This window comes from Dendrobates tinctorius, unplaced genomic scaffold, assembly GCF_039654945.1.
Source record: "Dendrobates tinctorius isolate UK_male_01 unplaced genomic scaffold, ASM3965494v1 ptg000129l, whole genome shotgun sequence".
Lineage (NCBI taxonomy): Eukaryota > Metazoa > Chordata > Amphibia > Anura > Dendrobatidae > Dendrobates > Dendrobates tinctorius.
Window position 1 is genome coordinate 11,461,884 of NW_027361797.1, and position 20,907 is coordinate 11,482,790.

Below are 20,907 nucleotides of genomic sequence, written 5' to 3' on the forward strand. Positions count from 1 at the left end.
AAGTCGCATGAAAAAGTGTTAGCCCGCTGCCTGATTTCCTTTTCTTTTGCATGTTTGTCACTTAAACGTTTCAGATCGCCAAACAAGTTTAAATAATAGACAAAGATAACACCTTTAAAAACTGCATTTTGTGTTACTTGTGTTATCTTTGTCTAATATTTAAATTTGCTTGATCACCCGAAACATTTAAGTGCAAAAGAATAGGAAATCAGGAAGGGGCAAATTTTTCCACACAAACTGTAGTTCTTCATTTATCTGTTGGTTTAACCCAGGTCTGCTTTTGATTTTACAATTTTGAAGAAGTAGATGATTGTTTGTCCCTCCTCAGAAATAATCATGGGGTTGCCGATTTAAAAAGTCACGTGAAGAAATGGCTCATACTTTCATGGCTGCCTGGAAGGACTGCAGAAGTGACAGAGTTGACTCTGGGCTGTGGTCCATTAGTGACATCACATTACAATTACAGGACACATCCTCTCCTTTCTTGTGCTAGTTGCTCTCCGCTCCTCCCTGAGCTGCAGTCTAAAGCGTCTGCTGGTGAGTTGCTCTCTTCTGTTGCAGTCTTTTTTTTTTTATTTATACCGAATGAGCATTACTTTTTTATTTCTTTCAATATTATGTTGTTGTTTTTTTTTCTTATTTCTGTTTGTACCATTCAGTGGTAGAAATGATTGTGCCTGGTCACAGCACATGGGTAACAATCAAGTACACAGTTTTGTTATCTTGTAAACATATTAATGCTTGGGAATTGTCATGTAAGATTGTACAAGATCATCATGTATGTTCCCTGCTTAAAGGGATTGCCAGAAGAATAAAAACATTATTTAAGGCTTTAATACAAGGGTCACATACACTTTACAAGGCAGATAGCAATTTATTGTCATCTGTGTCACGAGCCTTTAAAATGATTCTATTGTACACCAGTATGTTAAACTTTACATCACATACAAATATCTATTCAGTATTGTTCCAGAATTTACATGGATAACTCCATATAAAGCCATATATTTAGCTCTCTTCATCATGAAAAACGTGCCTTAAGGGTACGGCACCTTCTTAAACAGCATTTTTTGTGTTTTATTTTATTTTTTCTATTTTCGCTTGGTATGATATCATTGTGACATTTTTTTTTCCAAATCGTATTGCCTTCTTGGTGGTGTTTGTGTTACATTTTTGACATTGCAACTCATATGATTCTAAGGCTCCATTCCCACTGTGAGCTTTTGTTGAGTTTTTGACGGCGCAGAATTTCTGCACCTGTTATTTAAATGATGTAAGTCCGCAAGGACAGGGTCCTCTCCCCTCTGTACCAGTCTGTCATTGTAAATTTGTTTACTGTTAACGATATCTATAACTTTGTATGTAACCCCCCTTCTTATGTATAGCACCATGGAATTAATGGCGCTATATAAATAAATAGTAATAATAATAACTTGCGTTTTTTATTGCGTTTTTATGTGCGTTTTGCTGTAGCATGTATTTTTATTGCGTTTTTGTCTCTTTTTGGTATGTCAAGCTTTCAAACAACTGTTTGCTTTGCTTTTTTAATACATTCTAGTATTTGACATATACATAGATGCGGATTGTGTGCGTTTATGATGCGTTTCCGATGCAGAAACACAGAAATAACAAGTGTGCGTTTTTTCCCTGCGGATTTTTCGCATCTAATGTAAGTTTATGGGGAAAATCTGCACATAAAACTCAGCCTACCCGCGAGATAAATTGACATGTTGAGGATTTCAAACCCGCACCGCCGGTCAGTGGTCATGGGATGTCTACTGTATAAACCCCATCAACTTTGCTGGAACTGTAAGACGCCATCCTTTTTTAAGCAGCAAAAATATACAGGTGAAAAATTCACCAAAAGCTCATCAAGGTTATTCACGCAAATGTTTTTTTTTTAAAAAGGACATCACACACAAACCCATAGAAGTCAGTAGTGCAATTCTCTGATCTGTTTTTCCCTGACCCCGATCTGAGATAACCCCCTGCTTGTCCCATGCTATCTGTATTTTTCAATAAGACTCTGCCGTTCAAATCTATGATGATGAGAAACAGCGGCACGCCCCTGGCAGTCATGCGTAGGTGATTTATTTGAATAGATCCGTTTTTATTGGGGAAGTTAACTTGAGCAGTGTCATATGAATGTAATCATGGGGAAAACTTAGAATCACATGATCTATGAAACCCATGATTTATAATGTTAAAAATGCAACAGAAATAAAAAAAAACGCTGGTTTAAAAGCATATTAATTTGCAAAATGCAGCAAAATATACTTTATTGAGCCTAAAAATACTGTTCAAAGTATGTGGATGAAGCCATAAAGTAGATATTTACACAGTCAACATCTATTATAGGAATACGCAGCAATAAGCGTCTCGTTCCTGTGTGATGAAATCTGATCTACCTTTCCTTTAATATAATGCTCTCTCCCCACCTTGTACATACAGTATAAGGCTGTGTGCCCACGTAGTGATTCAGAAGTTGAATAAACCTGAGCAGAACCGCACACCCTGCTCCCGGGAAAACACATGCTTTTTTTGACACGCAGCATTTTAGCATACGTTTTCCTAAGCGTTTTTGCCCATATAATTGATGGTATGCAGAATCGCGTGCGATTCCGCAAAATTAATGAACATGCAGTGTTTTTAATCGCGAAATGTTTCCGCACCATTGGCACAACATGTGCGTTTTTCATTAAAAAACAATTGTATGCTTTTCTTAAGCGTTTCTGCAGCAGAATCGCTTGTCTAAAAGCGCTGCAGAAACGCTTAAAAAACGCTACGTGGGCACACAGCCTAAAGGTTACGTCAGGGCGAAAAGAAAAAAACATGAGATTTAAGAGACTCCATGTACAAGCAACAGAATATAACTGAAGACCACATCTACTACAGGACTGGGCATATAACTGAGGGCCAGATGTACTGTCACATGATCATGTACCGCCATATGGTGCTGTGGCGCCCCCCAGGAGTATGGTCACCACAATGGCATTGCCTTCCTCCTAGGGAGGGTGATGTCAGGCTTGGAAGCAATGAAGGGTCTCTCTGGCAGTTAATCACAGCATACAACACAGCTCCCACTCCAGGCCAGCAAAGGGAGCTCTGAACCCAAAACTTGGGGAAGAGCTGCTCTCTGGGGGCCGGGAAGGGGAAGTTAGTTAGTGTGAGGAGGGCAACGTGTGTAGACGTGGAGAGAGAAGCTGGAGGTTGAGCGGAGAATAGAGAGCTCACTTCTAGTGATAGCGCATGATCTGGAGCCTGGTCTCCAAGGTTGTATGGATACTGACATTCCTGCAACAGAAACCAGAGGAATAGGAAGCTGTAAATGCTCTATTCCCACTTAAGACTCGGAGGCACAACAGCGGGTGAGCCAAAAGAAGAGATAGAAGGCTACAGCTGTCTGCCATACGAGGTAGATCTAAACGGAAACAAGAAGGAGGAACTTCAGTGTAACACAGTACTGCATGTCCCTCAAGTAAGCGCTAGGAAAGAGACTACACAACCCATCTGCATAGAGAGATTCCTGAGTTACTTCCAGGCTAACCTGCTCCTGTGCCATCTGTAATCTTGACCCTGGACTGCATTTACCAAGCAAAGTAAAGGTAAAGAAACTGCACCCTGTTGTGTCCTTGCCTCCTTCCTGCAACATCTTCAGCACTGCTACATCTCTGTGCCAGACACTGCACCCTCTTCCTAAACACCTATCCTCACTGCCCTGGGACTACAGCCCTGCCTGTGGAGGGCTACAACATCATTGCTGCACAACACCATCTGTCCCAGATGATCTGTTTGCAGCGTCGGCTTAACACCTTCCTTGCCGAACTCCACAGGTGGCATCACAAATCATCCACTCACAAACTTTATTTCCATCACTTAATTCCCTTATACATGGGCGCCCAGGGCCACGGACCGGGTCACCACTGCTGTGACACCTCCCTCTGAGAGACCGGTCCGGTACAGAGTACCCCACAGCCCTGGGAGGGTGACCCAGTGCCACTGTGAGATATGTCAGTGAACATGAGATACATCTAAAGGGGCGACTACCGTATATACTCGAGTATAAGCCGACCCGAGTATAAGCCGACCCCCTAATTTTGCCACAAAAAAACTGGGAAAACTTATTGACTCGAGTATAAGCCTATGGTGGGAAATGTTCCATAGATTATTCCCCCATATGGTGTCCCCAGAAGAAGCTCCATAGATTGTTCCCCCATATACTGCCCCCATAAGAAGCTCCATAGATTGTTCCCCCATGTGCTACCCCCATTAGAAGCTCCATAGATTATTCCCCCATATGCTGCCCCATTAGAAGCTCCATATTGTTCCCCCATATACTGCCCCATAAGCAGCTCCATAGATTGTTCCCCCATATACTGCCCCCATTAGAAGCTCCATAGATTATTCCCCCATATGCTGTTCCCCCATATACTGCCCCCATAAGCAGCTCCATAGATTATTCCCCCATATACTGCCCCCATAAGAAGCTCCATAGATTGTTCCCCCATATACTGCCCCCATTAGAAGCTCCTAAAGATTATTCCCCCATGTGCTGCCGCTGCTGCAGCATGTAAAGATACAAAAAATGACATACTCACCTCTCCGTCGCTGGGTGTCAGATACTCACCTGTCCTGTGTCCATGGCTGCTCACTGCTATCTGCCACGTCATCAGTCAGTGACGTTCAGACTGCAGGGGGCGCGGCGCGCACTAATCACGTCACCGCGCCCTCTGCTGTCTCAAGTCACTGACCGATGACAGACAGCAGCAAGCAGCCATGGACGCAGGACAGGTGAGTATGGCTATACTTACCCGTCCTGACACTGTCGCTTGAGCCCCAAGCTTCTCCGCGCTCTCTCTTCCTGCGTTCAGCGGTCATGTGATACCGCTCATTAAAACTCATGAATATGCGCATATTCATGAGTTTTAATGAGCGGTACCACGTGACCGCTGAAGGCAGGAACAGAGAGCGCGGAGAAGCTTGGGGCTCAAGCGACAGCGTCAGGACGGGTAAGTATGACCTGACACCCCCGCCCCCCTCCCCCTCCGACCCCCCGGTGTATATAACTCTAATATAAGCCGAGAGGGGGACTTTCAGCCCCAAAAAATGGGCTGAAAATCTCGGCTTATATTCGAGTATATACGGTATCTATGTGCTTTGTATATTCCAGGCGTATAGATTAATGGAAATATGTACAAGCAATGGTAGCTGCATTTCCAAAATTAGTTAAAAGGAGTTGTCCAGGTTTGGAATGAAAGTCTGAAATCACTCCATGATGTCACTCCATGATGTCACTCCATAATGTCTCTCCATGTTATTCCATGAAGTCACTTAATGATGTCACGCCATGTCACTCCATCATGTCACGCCATAAAGTCACACCATGATGTCACACTGTGATGTCACTGCATGATATCACTCCATGATTTCACACCATGATGTCACTCCATGATGTCACTGCATGATGCCACTCCATGATGTCACTCCTTGTCACTCCATGATGTAACTCCATATCACTCCATGTCAGTCCATTTCACTCCATGATGTCACTCCATGATGTCACACCATAATGTCACACCATGTCACTCCATGATGTCACTCCATGATGTCACTCTATGGCCTCTTTCACACTTCAGTCTTTTGACGTCAGTTCCAAACCATCAAAGTGTGAATAAACGGATCTGTTGCAGATTTGCAAAAAACTGTTACATCAGATCCTTTTTTTGGACTGATCCATTGTAGCCGTCTGTGTCTGAAATTTAAAGGAACAGAACTCTGGAAAAGGAGAGAGAGAGAGTGAAAGAGAGAGAGAAAGAGAGAGAGCGAGAGAGAGATTTTTTTTGCCGCCAGAACAGCTTTCAGGGTTAAATTACATGAGTGTAAATTCTTCCAGGCATGCTCAGTCTAAAAAAGCGGGTAAGCAACAGACAAAAAACGTTACTATGTCCGTCTGCTCTAGATGCAACGGATGACCATCCATTACAATCCGCCACTAATGCAAGTCTATGAGAAAAAAACGGATTTCGCAAAAAAAACAAATCCGTTTTTTCAAAAAAGGGCGGATTTCGACTGACGTCAAAAGACTGAAGTGTGAAAGAGGCCTATGATGTCACTGCATGATGTCACACCATGTCACTCCAGGGTGCTGTAAAGAGCACGTTCAAATGGCTCATTTTTCCTGTTGAACTCGTGTGAAATCCTTGGCAACATATCTAAAAGCTGACCCTAATATCTGTGCCTCAGATTCTTAGGATTCAGACTATGTGTGTGGCGACCAGCCATGGTGTTCGGGAGGAAGCGACAGTGTCAGTAAGGGACGTGTCACTTGCTAAATCACTTTTATAATCTACAGTGGAAAAATCCCTGGCTCTGTGAACAACACCACAGTTAGTGGTCATGCCAAAATTAGTGTTAAAAATCACTTTTAACAGTTAAAACCTACTTCATACAGCAATTTGGGTCACCCTCCCAGGGCCGTGGGGTACTCGGTACCGGGCCAATGTCAGGGGGATGTGTCACAGCAGCGGCGACCCGGTCCGTGGCCCTGGGCGCCCAAGTATTGGGGGAATTTATATGTAGTTAATGGAATGGAATAGTTCGTGACGCCACCTGTGGTGTTTGGCAAGTAAGATGTTAAGCCAACACTGCGTGCAGATCCTCTTGGGCTGATGGTGTGTTGCAGCCTAGATGGTGTAGCTCCCCACAGGTGAAGCTGTAGTCCCAGGGCAGTGTGGATGTAAGATTAGAGGAGAGGCACAAGCGGTGAGGGGATTGGTACTCAGACGTAGTGGTGCTGACTAGAGTTGAGTGACATTTGGTTTTTTAGGGTCGAGTTTCGTTTCGTGAAACCCGACTTTTCCAAAAGTCGGGTCAAGCAAGATCGGCCGATTATAGGGAAAAGTCGGGGTCGTCCCGAAACACGAAACCCAATGTAAGTCAATAGGGAATAAAAGTCGGCAGTGAGAGGAGGACAGGAAACACACCTACAGTGCCCATTTGAATGCCAAAAGCATCAATTCTTCTTACTTAAGCTTGTCAACCTTAATTAACTTCATAATACAAGTTACGCACTGAAAAATGGGGGTTATTTGGCTAAAGTTATGGGGGGGTAGGGCTGGCTCCAGGCTTTCATGTGCCCTGGGCGAAAGAGCGCCCCTTTAACACATACCACAACTCATCATGCTCCAATACGGCAGAGAAATAGCGGTATAGTACAATGAAAAATACTTCACTTTTTACATCTCATGACGAGGCCCATCTATTTCTCCATACAGAATCATTGGTCCCATATAATGTTTGAAACAGTATATGATGAGCTCCACATAATGCTACAGTATATGTTGGTCCCCATAGATGAAGCTCCACTGTCTTATGGGCCCAAATAATGCTCCAAACATAATGGGCCCCATTTCTAATGCTCTAGTGTATAATGGGCCCTGTAAATGCTGCTCCAGTGTCTGATGTCCACCTTTGGAATGTTCCAGTGTATGGTGGGCCCCATCTATCATTCTCCAGAGTATAGTGCTCCCCAAAAATTGCTGTCCCAACATTGAAAACAATCAAATAAGTCTCCTCGCTAGGGAATCCCTGTACTAGTCTGGACTCCTCGTCGTCCCCATCTTCCATCTCACTGCACAGTATTTCAACCTTGCAAGTGCTGTGATCCTGAGCAAGCAGGGGGGGCCCACTCGTTGGCGACGGCACTGGCACAGGGCCCCTGATAGTACGGTGGTGTGTCTGATGGCTGGTGGGCCGAACCTGCACTTTCATCTGCAGCTTCCTCTTTGTCACCGTGTAAGATGGAACTGTATATGGGAAGGGTAACCTGAGTTTCATCAGGGTCAGATTCAGGCCTTGTAGCGTGCGAGGGGAATGTAGTGGTCTGGGTCAATGTACCAGCAGATTCATCGAGCAGTGGCTGGGCATCAGTGCACTTGTGTCGCCTCCAGAAGTACGGTCGCCACAGTGGCATTACCTTCCTCCTAGGGAGTGTGATGTCATGCTTGGGAGCAACGAAGGATCTCTCTAGCAGGTTAACTGATTGGGCGGCGTTATTACCACGAGTCATGACCCTCCAAACAGCGTTCATGAAGGCAAAGTGTTTGTTTTACGTGGGCAGTATGGTTGCAAAGCTGAACCTTAAGGGAATGTCCAGAAGGGCACCACCAGGAGTGGAGCCTACGGTTAAATTCGACTCCACCTGGGAAACCTCAACCATGCCAGCTACAGAACAGATGCACACATTGCAAGCTTAATTCCGTTAACGAACGAGACTCCGTCATGCCCCGCGGTCCGAGTCCGGCTTACTAGAGGGACACGTGAGGCTCTGGCACATGAGATTGGCCAATAACTGGTGTGTCATGCCCTTACATGTCTGTGGCTGCATGTGCGCTACACTGAAAAGGCCAGCATTTGTCGCTTACAGGTGCAGATAACCCGCTGAACAACGTTAGTGATGGGGATCACTGATTACAATTATTACCCGCGAACGATGATTTCCCAGTAAGTCCAGGTCAACCGCAGTTCCGGAATTAGGCCTAACCGTCATTCCTGAAAAAATGAAAAACTTACGTGTGCAAACCACAGGTGCTGTAGCTTGCTTAACAGCTCGCCAGCCGTTCTCACGCCCAGTATGGATTACACGTGATTGCACAAAGGTGAGAAAGGGTACCGTATCCCCGGATAACATGTATGGCTAGCGTACACATTCAAAATATATGCCTATACATCAGGAGGCAGGCTCAGACGGTGTCAGGCACAGTATGGATTTGACGGCCCAGACTACACAGCGGAGGAGCAGGGAGAGGTAAAGATTGCAAATGCTTGGGCCCTGCCCAAGCAAGGGGGGCCCACTCGTGGGCGTCGGTACTGGCACTGGGCCCCTCATAGTACGGCGGTGTGTCTGACGGCGGGTGTGCACCACCACCGTCAGAGACACTTGATTGCACTATGAGGGACCCTGTGCCAGTGCCCGCGCCCAAGAGTCGGTCTACCCACCTGTCCAGGGCAACGGCACTCGCACGGTGTCGTGCGCTAGGTGGTGACCCCGGCCATGGGGGGGGAGGCAGCACAGTTAGGGAGTTTTAGAAAGTGGCATATGTTGATGTTGGACATTCAGCTGATGCAAAAGGCGAAATAGGTCAAGTCCCAGGAAGAGGTGGACCAAAGCAAGCCATTTTTCTGTCACCCTATGTGTCATCAGGGGAAGGTGGGACAAAATCCTTGGAAACCCATGCATGGTTCATTTTAATGAAGGTTAGATCATCCACATTTTGGGTTGACAGACGGGTCCTTTTTTCTGTCAGGATTGATCCAGCTGCACTGAAGACTCTTTCCGATAGCACACTTACAGCTGGGCAAGCGAGCTCCTGTAAGGCATATTGTGCCAATTCAGGCCAGGTGTCCAGTTTAGCGGCCCAATAGTGAAAGGGGAATGACCTGTGTGGGAGAACATCGATATGGGAGGAAAAGTAGTTTGTAACCATAGTTGACAACTGCTGTCTCCTGTCACTTTCCATCGATGCAGTATTACCAGTTGTGTGAGCGGTCCGTGAAAAATCAGTCCACAACATTGTCATGAAACCCCTGTCTCCAACGCCACTTCTACTGTGTGCACCATGAACACCTCTGCCAAGCTGCCCCCGGCCCGTACGGCTCGTGTGAGAACCATCACCGCTGCTGTGTGCTGGGAATGCCTCAAGCAGCTGATTTACCAGAGTTGCTTGTTTATTAGCCAATATTAGGTCAAGGTTCTCCTGTGGCATGATGATTTGTAATTTGCCTTTATAGTGTGGATCCAGGATGCTGGCCAACCAGTAGTCGTCATCGTTCATCATTTTGGCAATGCGGGGGTCCCTTTTTAGGATCTGCAAGGCATAATCTGACATGTGGGCCAATGTTCCCGGTGTCAATGATGCTCTCAAAGTGCCTGGCCGTGTATCCTCCCACAAATGCATTATGGCCTGCCTCTGCTCGCACAGCCGCTCCACCATGTGCAGGGTGGAGTTCCACCTTGTTGCAATGTCGATAATGAGGCGGTGGTTGGGAAGGTGGAGCAATCGCTGCAGCTTCTGCATACGAACGGAGTGTACAGGCGACCGGCGGATGTGCGCGCACACTCTTTGCACCTTCTGGAGCAGGGCTGTTAACTCCGGATAATTTTTGAGGAAGCACTGCACCACCAGGTTCAAGGTGTGAGCCAAGCAAGGTATGTGGCTGAGTTTTGAAAGGGCTATGGCTGCCACAAAATTACGGCCGTTATGACTAACTACCTTGCCTGCCTCAAGATGTACACTGCCCAGCCATGACTCAGTTTGTCGCTTCAAGTACTCGGCCAGCACCTCGGCGGTGTGTCTGTCGCCCAAACACATCAGCTGCAACACAGCCTGCTGACGCTTTCCACTAGCTGCTCGATAGGGGGACACCTAGTGTGCAACAGTGGCAGCTGCAGATGGAGTGCTTGTACTACTGCGCTCTGTGGACGAGCTTTCGCTTCTGGAGGAGGAGGAGGAGGAGGAGGAGGGTCGAACGCCTACAGCCAACTGTTTCCTATACCGTGGGCTAGGCAGCACTGTCCCACCACCGCTGTCCCCTGTGGACCCTGCATCCACCACATTAACCCAGTGCGCAGTGATGGACACGTAACGGCCCTGGCCATGCCGACTGGACCATGCATCAGTTGTGAGGTGCACCTTTCCACTCACTGACTGCTTGAGTGCATGGACAATGCGGTCTTTTACATGATGGTGGAGGGCTGGGATGGCTTTGCGAGAGAAGAAGTGGCGACTGGGTAGGTCATAGCGTGGTACTGCATAGGCCATGAGTTCGCGGAAAGCTGCGCTTTCCACCAACCGATAGGGCATCATCTCAAACGAGATTAGTTTGGCAATGTGGGCGTTCAAACCCAGTGTATGCGGATGAGAGACTGAGTACTTTCTTGACCTACTCATAGTGTCTGGGAGGGTGAGCTGGACTTGAGAGCTGCATATGGTGGAAGTAGCAGTGGACAGGGCGGACTGAGAGAGGGTTGATGATGTGATGGAGTTGGTGTTCTTTCTGATGGCCTAGATTCAGTATTTCGTTGATATAACAGTGGGATTCCCTGACTGCTGTGGCCTTGCAACGACACCTCAACATTTGCTGCTGTGCTAACCGGTGGGCTTACAGTGGGGGAAACAATGTAGCGTTGTTGACTACCTTCTTTGTGATCAGTTGCACATGTGGCACTTGAGGTTTGGTGTTGTGTCCACGCTTGCAAGTGCATGCTGGTTAAATGTCTAAGCATGCAACTGGTATTCAAATTTTTCAGATTTTTCCCTCGGCTAAAGGTCTTTGCGCACTTCTTACAGATAACCTTGGCCTGATCATGAGGATTTTGTTCAAAAAAGTGCCACACTGCACTCTTCCTACTTTGGCAGACATTTTGCGGCCTAGCACGCTGTGATCTTTTGACCGTCTGGACAAGCTGTCCAGCAACTCTTTTGATTTTTGGAACCTGTCTTTGGAGTGCTCCGGACCTGCCAGATAACAGCTGTTGCGATGTCGATGTCTGCTGTGGATGCTCCTCCTCATCTGAGCTATTGGAAGCAGCACCCTCTTCCCCCAATGGATGCCAATCTGGGTCAACAACTGGGTCATCCATCACCTCCTCTTCAATGTCATGTGCACCTTCCTCTGTGTCACCGTGTATGGTGGTATAGTGTGCGGGAAGGGGCACCTGAGTCTCATCAGGGTCAGAATCTGGCTCTGTACACTGCGAGGACAATGTAGTGCTCTGAGTGAATGTACCAGCAGAATCATCTATCAGCGGCTGTGCATCAGTGCACTCCATGTCAGATTCATCTTGGCCTGGGTAATTCACCATTTCACTTGATAATCCAGGCATGGTATGTGAAAACAGCTCCATGGAGTAATCAGTAGTATGGCCTGCGTCATCCTTCAATCTTGGTTGGGGTGAAGGACACAAGGAAAGGTGTGGTTCATGAACATGAGCCTCCAATGACGACTCAGTGCTTTTATTTTTTACAACTTCAGAAGAGGAGGCGATAGAGCTGGAGACTGAGTCAGCAATGTAAGACAAAACTTTTTCCTGAAGCTCTGGCTTTAAAAGCGGTTTGCCAACTCCTAGAAAACTAAGCCTTCGAGGCCTTGTGGAGCCAGACGATGACGCAGGCTCAACACCTCCTGCATTTGGTCCTATTTTGCTTTTGCCAGTACCATCAGATCCACCACCAACACCATCATTACCAGCTGCCAACCCCCGCCCAATTCCACGGCCTCTTCCACCAGCCTTCCTCATTTTTGGTAGAAATGTAGACAAAATCCAACAAACTATATAGTAATGTAAAACAAGGTACAAGGTGTCTATAGGACAGGGGAGATTTTGAATTTCTGCAGACACTTGTGGACACTGGACACTTTTGGATTGTGTGAGGCCCACTGAATATCAGAGCGCTATGTCACAGGCTCGATGGCACAGGTGTGAAAAAAGTGACTACAGGATAAGGGAGATTTTGAATTTCTGCAGACACTAGTGGACATTTTTGGATTGTGTGAGGCCCACTGAATATCAGAGCGCTATGTCACAGGCTCGATGGCACAGGTGTGAAAAAAGTGACTACAGGATAAGGGAGATTTTGAATTTCTGCAGACACTAGTGGACACTGGACACTTTTGGATTGTGTGAGGCCCACTGAATATCAGAGCGCTATGTCACAAGCTCGATGGCACAGGTGTGAAAAAAGTGACTACAAGATAAGGGAGATTTTGAATTTCTGCAGACACTAGTGGACACTGGACACTTTTGGATTGTGTGAGGCCCACTGAATATCAGAGCGCTATGTCACAGGCTCGATGGCACAGGTGTGAAAAAAGTGACTACAGGATAAGGGAGGTTTTGAATTTCTGCAGACACTAGTGGACACTTTTGGATTGTGTGAGGCCCACTGAATATCAGAGCGCTATGTCACAGGCTCGATGGCACAGGTGTGAAAAAAGTGACTACAGGATAAGGGAGATTTTGAATTTCTGCAGACACTAGTGGACACTGGACACTTTTGGATTGTGTGAGGCCCACTGAATATCAGAGCGCTATGTCACAGGCTCGATGGCACAGGTGTGAAAAAAGTGACTACAAGATAAGGGAGATTTTGATAAGGGAGATTTTGAATTTCTGCAGACACTAGTGGACACTGGACACTTTTGGATTGTGTGAGGCCCACTGAATATCAGAGCGCTATGTCACAGGCTCGATGGCACAGGTGTGAAAAAAGTGACTACAGGATAAGGGAGATTGTGAATTTCTGCATACACTAGTGGACACTGGACACTTTTGGATTGTGTGAGGCCCACTGAATATCAGAGCGCTATGTCACAGGCTCGATGGCACAGGTGTGAAAAAAGTGACTACAGGATAAGGGAGATTTTGAATTTCTGCAGACACTAGTGGACACTGGACACTTTTGGATTGTGTGAGGCCCACTGAATATCAGAGCGCTATGTCACAGGCTCGATGGCACAGGTGTGAAAAAAGTGACTACAGGATAAGGGAGATTTTGAATTTCTGCAGACACTAGTGGACACTGGACACTTTTGGATTGTGTGAGGCCCACTGACGCTGTATGGTGTGAAAAAATGCACGCTCAGTACTTCAGCAGGACAAAAAAAAAAATTGGGATTGCTTTTAAAAAAGCAGTTTGCAGAGCAGTGGGTAAACAGCAATGCAGCTGTCAGGAAGCCTTAGAAGGCAGCCTAACAACCAACACCGCTGATCCACCATAATATAGCCTCCCCTTGCACTGCACACACAGTGACTGGTGTGTTGTACAGGCAAAATTGCTAGCAGCAGAAGCAGTTTTTTTTTCTTCTTCCCTGCCTAACGCTCTCCCTACAGAAACAGCAACTTCTCCCTATGCTAAGATCGGCAGAAGTAAGATGGCGGTCGGCGTGCACGCCCTTTTATAACCCCTGTGACGCCCACCAAAGCAAGCCAATCACTTCCATGCCCTTCTGAAAGATGGTGGTGACCCCTGTCTATGTCATCACGTTGCCCACAGTGTCCGTGGATCCTGATTGGCTGAAAAAGAGCGCAAAACAAACTTTTGAAACGAGACTTTGGCGCGTAAGTCGCCGACCTCGTGGCCGACCTCATCCTAGGGTCAGGTTTCGTTTCGTGAAACCCGACTTTGCCAAAAGTCGGCGACTTTTGAAATTTTTCGACCCGTTTCGCTCAACTCTAGTGCTGACGGTGTTAGCGCACAAATGAATGGAAGACACCAGGGCTTGCAGTTCCAAAGCTTTACTCACAGTCCGTGGTACACACTGGTGCCTGCCTCCGTGCCGTGCCCTCTGGGGCAGAGACTCAATCAACCTCCCGGGCAAGTCAGGATTCTCCTCTCCAACAGTCCGCCAACATGTACCTTTCCTGAAAAACTACTCTATTGCGCCTTAAGGTGTGAAGAGCTCCAGTACCGTGGTACTCTGGAGTTCCTCCTCAGATGTTCCTAACAACTCTACTCATATGGCAGACAGCTGTAGCCTCTGTCGGGGACCCTCTTCTCCGGAGTCATGGCTCTCTATTCAGTTGCTGTTGTGCCCCAAGTCTTAGATGGGAGTAGTGCATTTACAGCCAACTACTCCACCGGTGTCTGCTGCAGAACCATAAGTGTCCATACAATCTCGGGGACCGGGCCCCGGCCTTGCGCTGAGAACCTATAGGCAGGGTTCCTCTTCCGACCTACAACTCCTCTCTGTTCTCCTACTACTTCGTTCCGTACTTGTCTCTCTTTCCTATGGAAGCTTAGGTTGCAGTTCTACATCTTTCTCTCTCTTGTTCCTTTCCCGTGCCAGCTGGCTCAGATCACTGAGGCAGCTGCAGCACTCCTTCTTCTCAGACCCGTCCTCAGACTCTCCTGACTGACTGTCCTCTTGCCTGACCTCCCGCCAGACTGACCTGTAATTCTAAACCTTCCCAACCTTTTATATGGATCTCAACTCCACCCACCTCCCAGCACATCCAGTGTTCCAAGCAGGAAACCACCAAGGCACTCCTAATGTCTAGGAGGAGAGAGAGACCTCAATGTAGTTGTACTGAACTACCCTGTTGTGTGGGATGCGAGTGTTGGAGTGTGGAAAGGAGCTCCCAACTTACCTAGGTGGTGGGGCACTACACCTTAGGAGAAGGTGCAGTACCTCTGTGGCGACTGAGCCTCAGGGGCACCACAAATTTACCGCTAAACAGGTAGATTAGCGTGTGATGAAAGGTGAAATAATCTACCAAATGGGTTTTATAGTTCCATTTACTGAATATTAAGGAGGATAAAGAATTCCATTCCCATTCCACCTATAAACTTGTCGTGATGTGAAGTATTGTGAAATATCAGCTTCTTTGTGCTCATTAAAAAAATATTGGCTTTGGCAATGTTTTGTGTGCTGGAGCTTGACGGGCCGGTTTTCTGGTTGCTACTACAGTACGTCTGCTCCAGGAAATACTGAAGGCTGGATATAAAAATAGGAGCCTTGAGTTACTTATTAAATTATGAAATGTTCGAGCAGGTAGAACATGATGGCATAATGAATATTGTATTTGCATACATTATGATGCCCAAAGGTTCCCTGATTCACGCTATGAGCCCTGTATGCCATATCCCCCCCAGAAAATATAAAAATGGGAAAAATGCTGTTATCTGAAACTAGCCCAAAATATAATATAACCACCAGTACACCTAAAAGGCGTTTTCGTTTTGCGCCATACATACAGCAAGGTAGACACATTTTGGTTTAAGTTTCACAATTAAAAATTCAAACAACAAAGTTCCTACTGACGAGCAAAGAAGCACCTTTTTTTTTAACTTTAGGGGCTTTGAATCTGATGTAAAAGTCAATATCCCCGATTCAATACATTTTTTTTTGAAAAGTTACAAAATTTTTGGGCAGCACAAAGTTGCACAAAGATTTTGTGACTTTTTACTTTTCACAAGAGTTTGGGGCTTTTACACCAAAGTGGGCAGATATGGTGATGTGCTGGGGTGGGACTGGGCATAGCTAAGTCCACACTTCAAATTGATAAGTGACTGTAGTAACATTTCTGGAGAGGTGCACGCCACGGATAAGGTGCATCAAATTTGATGCATCATATTGTTTCATTAAGACTTGTTTACATAACCCCTGTCTTAATGAATCCGGCCAAAGTCTTTGGGGCTGTCGGACTCCCATGCACACTTATTAGAGCAGAGGAGTGCCTGTTTAACTTCCACTGAATAAAAGAAGAACTCAATCAAAAACCACAGTGGCATTTTTTCAATTTATGTATCCATTTAGTCCTCCTTAAGTAAACATGACTAAGTTGTAATATCAGCCCATTAATGCAACACAAGGCTGCTCAAAAATGTTGTGGCTTTTGGCGGGTTGGGGATGCGAAGAAGCATGGTGAAAGTCCTTACCCCACAAATCTTAATCCAGCCATTTGTAACGAAGCCCACACAGAAGCGCATGCCACTTCACACCTCACCTGTTCCATTAAGAGGCATGGGCCTCACACTCCAACCCAACCTCCTCATCAAGACCGGCATGAAAAATGCCGGTTAGATGAAGTCTGACCAAAGAATCCGCAGAGTTTCATGATAAAAGCGAAATTCACCAATTATTCACCAGAAAGTGAAAATACAATAGATAAAGTGATGAAACTGCCAGAAATTAACAATACTAATCATGAATGAAGCAAATGTGATCCATGTATAAATACAGGAATGTATGATTTATTTATACATGTTCCTGGCATACCTGGTTTATATGACGAGTAGAGTTGAGTGAAACAGGTCGGCCAGATTCATAAGTCGCCGGCTTATGGCAAAGTCGAGTTTCGCCGACCGAAACCCGACCACAGCATGAAGTCGGCCATGCGGTTGGCAAAACGAGCGCCAAAGTCGGATTTCCCAGAATGCTTGCACGTGACTTTTTTCAGACACTGAGCAAGGACGTACATTGTGGGCAACGACATGACATGTGCAGCGTCCGGGGGAGAGAGAGACAGAGAGAGAGAGTTTTCGTGCACTTTAAAAAAGCGGTCCAGCATGTAGGTGTGTTTACTGTCCTCCACTCCCTGCCGACTTTGTTTCCCCATTGACTTGCATTGGGTTTCGGGTTTCAGTCGGACCCTCGACTTTTCCTGATAGGTGGCCGATTTCGTTCAACTCGACTTTTGAGAAAGTCGGGTTTCATGAAACCGACTCGACCTTAAAAAAGGCAAAGTCGCTCATCTCTAGTGACGAGTAATTTTCAGCATGACAAACCACCGTAAGTATTCTGAATTGTCTTCTTTAGACAAAGCTTTGTGACATGCCCTACACTGCTGTTATAAAAGTGTAGTGTTGTCACCTATACTGGACCCCTTTAGTGGTGAGACACTATAAAGAGCAGCTGCCCCATGGATAAACAATTTATTTCAAGCACTATGACTTCATACTCTTTTCCTAAGAAGTCACAATTGATGACGTTCAACAAATTTGAGTCTTTTTTTTTTTATTTTTTATTTTCACAAGTCAAATATAAAATACTGATTAGAACAGGAGGCACGATCTGTAAGGAGACATTTTGGTCAAATTTATTAAATGGAACCTGTCACCCCCCTGGGTGTTTTTAACTAAAAGAGCCACCTTCAGCAGCACTAAGGCTGCATTCTGTGAAGGTGGCTCTTCCGTTTCTGACCCCCAGTAACACTGAAATATTAACTTTTATAAATAGGTCCCCATACCTGTACTGAGTCCCATAGGTATGGAGTCTCCCCCTGAAGCAGCCGCCTCCCCGCCGTCAATCATGTCTCTGTAGCATCTGGGCATCGCCATCCCATAGCCATTCATCATGCCCCTGTGCTGCCGTCTGTGCCCTGCCTCCCATAGTCGTCCATCATGCCCCTGCTCTGCCGTCTGTGCCCCGCCTCCCATAGCCGTCCATCATGCCCCTGCTCTGCCGTCTGTGCCCCTCCTCCTGTCTCCTATGCCGGTGCCTGCTCTGTGAAAACAGTTCTCGGGCATGCGCAGTGCGCGCTGCCCATGATCTGACATCAGGCAATCATGCCTGCGTGTTGTGGAGGCCCCAGATCCTGCCCCTCAGTGTGTGTGTTATGATGTATTCACACTGCGGGGCTGGGAATCTGGGGCCTCCACAACACACAGGCATGATAGCTTGATGTCAGTTCACAGGCAGCTCGCACTGTGCATACCCAAGAACTGTTTTCACAGAGCAGGCACCGGCATAGGAGACAGAAGGAGGCGGGGCACAGATGGCAGAGTAGGGGCATGATGGACGGCTATGGGAGGCGGGGCACAGACGACAGAGCAGAGGCATGATGGACGGCTATGGGAGGGCGGTGCCCAGACGCTACAGAGACATGATTGACGGCAGGGAGGTGACTGCTTCAGGGGGACACACCATACCTATGAGACTCAATACAGGTATGAGCACCTATTTATAAAAGTTAATATTTCGGCGTTACTGGGGGTCCAAAACGGAAGAGCCACCTTCACAGAATGCAGCCTTAATGCTGCTGAAGGTGGCTCTTTCAGTTAAAAATGCCCAGGGGGGGTGACAGGTTCCCTTTAAAAGGAAAAAATAAAAATGGGGCAAAAATATGCCTGCTCATGCCTTCTAATCAATGTGCTTTAATTATTTTCTTTACATAGAATAGTGTGCTATCCGAGTCTCCATGAATGTGAACCACTGTGTTCTTTAAATAAATTCAGTGATACAGGATTACATTATGTATCTCATTTGCTTAGTATACACACATGAAAAATACAAAAATCCCAAAGTATTCACCTTACCAGTGGCCAGTGCCAGCTCTCCACCACTGCCCCTCCACCACAGCACACATCACTTCTGTATCCAATCACAGAGCTCAGCAGTTCTGCTGATTTTAAAGACACGAGCCACTTAGCACAGTGATTGGCTGCAGCGGTGAAGGGCACTAGCAACATGACATCACTAGTACAGCTAAGACAGGGAGACTGTGGCGGAGAAATGGCATTGGATTCAAGTAGGGGGTAAGTAAAATCTTTTTGGGACTACTTTTTTAAAAGTGGAAACCCCCTTTAAGCATGGGTGGTCATATCCTCCATCAAAATGATTGGTTTGTATCACTTGCAGGATTCCTCTATACAGGTAGATCAACTAAGTAGACAATCAGAAGGCCAATGAGCCATGCTGCCCTTATCTGATACTTACCAGTCAATTAGACCAAGAGAAAACCTCTTGGATTCCTGAAAGCGTTCGCAAATCTCATAGTCACAGTTTAAAATTCCCTGAAACTTACCGGAAACTTGCTTTTCCAGAATGATTTTTTTTTGCATTATCAGAATACTGGCATTCATTGTTTCTTTTTTTTTTAAACTCTATTTTTATTAGAAATTTTCTTTGTTAACAACAAAAGAAAGTACAGAAAGGAAAAGCCATACAAATGCATATCATGTTACAAATTTGCATTCTTCAGAGAGACGCACCATCACGGCTCTAATCAAGAGCATGTATCTCAAGTAACAATCTTTCCAAAAGTCAATGGCGTCCATTTCTTCCTTAAGATTACATATTTAAAGAACAGCTTTAACTCTGCTACCCTCTTCCCTCCCCAACAATCTCTCCCCCCCCCCCCCAACACCCTAAAACCTTTTCCTCCCTTGCTTTGTGGAGAGCCTACCCACTCACAGGCTCTATGACTCTCCATAATTGACTTTCATTGGCCCACAGAAATCATTTGCCTCAGTTAAGTTTTAATCTTCCCAGTGTTCCCCCCAAAGATTCCTTGTGGTACCATGTAGTGTCCCTAAAAGGAATAACTATGCGTTGAATTTCCTCCTTGTTACAATGTTCCACAATATAATGCCTCCACTTTGTAAAAAATCTAGATGTTTCGCAAGACTTCCTCTTTTCTGCTTCCAACCTTTCCATTAGCATTACATGTTTCAGGCGACCCGAGAGTTCTTTTATGGTGGGCATGTCTTTTTGCAGCCAATTTGTTAGTAATATTTTTTTCATGAGCATTATGATTATATGGACGACATCTGGGGGTCCTCCCCCCCCTTCATGAGCAACGGGGGACTTCTCCCAATAATGAAATAAGATCAAATCTCTCGGGACTTCATCACCCCAATCCCATATGTTCTTTATATATTTTCTAACCGCACCCCACATATCCGCCGGCATTCATTGTTTCTTTAGTAGGTTGGGAATAGGGTGTGGCAGGGGTGGAAGACAGCCAAAGAGGGCTGTGGCCATTTATTTGCAAAAAATGCTCAAACTCAAAGCTCCCAGCAGCTGCTGTAAATCTTGTCAAGTATACAAAGTAATACTCACGTTCTGTGCCGGCTCTGTTGCTGCGGTGTTGGCACTAGCAGTCCCGTGGCTGTGATGTGGCGAAATGACATGTGATGCCCGGCTTCCAATCAGCATTGGCATCATTGTCTTTTCCATTGGACAAACTGTACATGAAGCGGAAGTCCGGGCTACAGCTGATCTCAGAATTCCTCTTCATATTCATTTTGACAGGAGGCGGAGACAGTGACGCCAGCACTGATTGGACGCCAGGCATCATGTGTAATTTCACCATTACAGTGCCCCGGGAACAGCGAGTGCCGACACTGCGGGAGCAGAAAGTGAGGTGAGTATAGGCTTATATATTTTATCAGGGCTGAACATTTAATTTAAGAAAGGGTTGTCATAGTAGTGGACAATCCCTTTAATGATAGAACTAGCCCAGTGGGTGGGAACTAGTGTAAATAAAAGAGGGGCATTTCTGCTAGTGAGTGGTTAGAGAAGTGCAGTATCAAGGTCAAGTTCAGGTGCAGTGGGTTGCTAGGGGCCAATTGTTCGATGCAGTGGGAGGCCATATTGATATCCTTGATGCACATTCCTGTAACA

At 46.2% G+C, this 20,907-nt stretch overlaps 1 protein-coding gene across 2 annotated transcripts in view; it reads left to right on the plus strand.

Moving 5' to 3' along the window:
• Positions 1-450: 450 nt before the first annotated feature.
• Positions 451-20,907, plus strand: part of LOC141047635 (LITAF domain-containing protein-like) — a 76,661-nt gene continuing 56,204 nt past the window's right edge. Inside the window, exons 1-2 of one of the 2 annotated variants that reach the window (XM_073542820.1) lie at positions 451-537; positions 20,536-20,647. The gene's annotated coding sequence lies outside the window, so the exon portion shown is untranslated. The remainder of the gene's footprint in view (positions 538-20,535; positions 20,648-20,907) is intronic. The other variant, XM_073542819.1, reaches the window with a different exon arrangement.